Here is a 1,359-nt window from a genome sequence, read left to right on the forward strand (position 1 = left end):
TGCAATATGGTATATCTAATTTTGTTAATATTAAGATACAAATAGATTTTTTAAACAACATTAAAAAATAATTATAAAAAATGAAAGAGAATTTTTGAGAAATATCCCTTTTGGTGTATCACTTTTCAAAAATACCTCATTTATCTATCCATTTTCAAAAATATCCATGTTTAAATATGAAAAATTTTAAAGTTTTATATGGTTTATAAGGCACTTTTATATAATAACTACTACTTGGAAATTTGATACAAATATTTTATAATGTTTTAAAAGATTCTGAATCGTTTTTACAAGTTTTATAAGGTTTTTAAGTGGTTTTAAAAAGGGTTTATAAGGTTTTTAAAAGGTATTTATAAGTTATTTTACGCTATTTATGAAAGATATATAAAAATTTTAACATATATAAAGGTAATTTGTGTGTATATTTATAAGTTTACACACATATTTGGATAAATTTTAATATTTATAGTTGTTTTTTTATAAAGTTTGAAATAGGGGTATTTTTAAAAAGTGGTATGGAAAAAGGATATTTTTGATAAATTAAAAAGTAAAAAAATTGAAATTTATATAAAAAAAGCGTAAGCTTATATATTTAGACACAAATTATCTTTCTATTTGTGTAAATTTTAAATACCATATAAATACCTTTTAAAAACCTTTTAAAATTATTTAAAAAACATATAAAAACTTTGTAAATCTTATAAAAACCTTATAAAAGTCTTATAAATGCCGTTTAAAACCTTTTTAAAACTTTATAAATATTTGTATTGAGTCTCCCAATAGTAATGATGATCTAGATGTACCTTATAAACTATATAAAAGTTGACAGTTTTTCATATTTGAAAAGGGATATTTTTAAAATGGATAGAAAATTGGTGTATTTTTAAAAAGAGGTACACCAAAAGGGGTATTTCTCAAAAATTCTCTTTTAACTATTAACCTAATTTTTGGTTTTGCGAGTTGTAGGTTTTACAATTATAAGGGTTATATGTTGAGTTTATAAATGTGCATTATAGTTTAGATTTTATTATTAAACGAGATTATTTATCGGTTTGGGTTTATTAAAGATGAGTGAGATTTAGGTTTAACAATTAAACAAGGTTATTTCTCAGTTTGGGTTCATAAAGGAGAATTAGGATTTACAATTTACAAATAAATTAGATTTTGAGTTTAACTAAATTCATAATTTTATTCATGATTTCTATTTTATAATATGTTATATTTGTTTAATTTTTAATTTATGTACGAATGTATTATGCCATTGAGCAATTTCATTGTCTAAAACATAAGGGTGAATAAAATAACAAAGTTTAATATAAATCGTAATATAGTAATTTTAAAATATTTTTAAAGAAAATA

The sequence above is a fragment of the Capsella rubella genome, unplaced genomic scaffold (assembly GCF_000375325.1).
Source record: "Capsella rubella cultivar Monte Gargano unplaced genomic scaffold, Caprub1_0 scaffold_6, whole genome shotgun sequence".
In the NCBI taxonomy this organism is placed as follows: domain Eukaryota; kingdom Viridiplantae; phylum Streptophyta; class Magnoliopsida; order Brassicales; family Brassicaceae; genus Capsella; species Capsella rubella.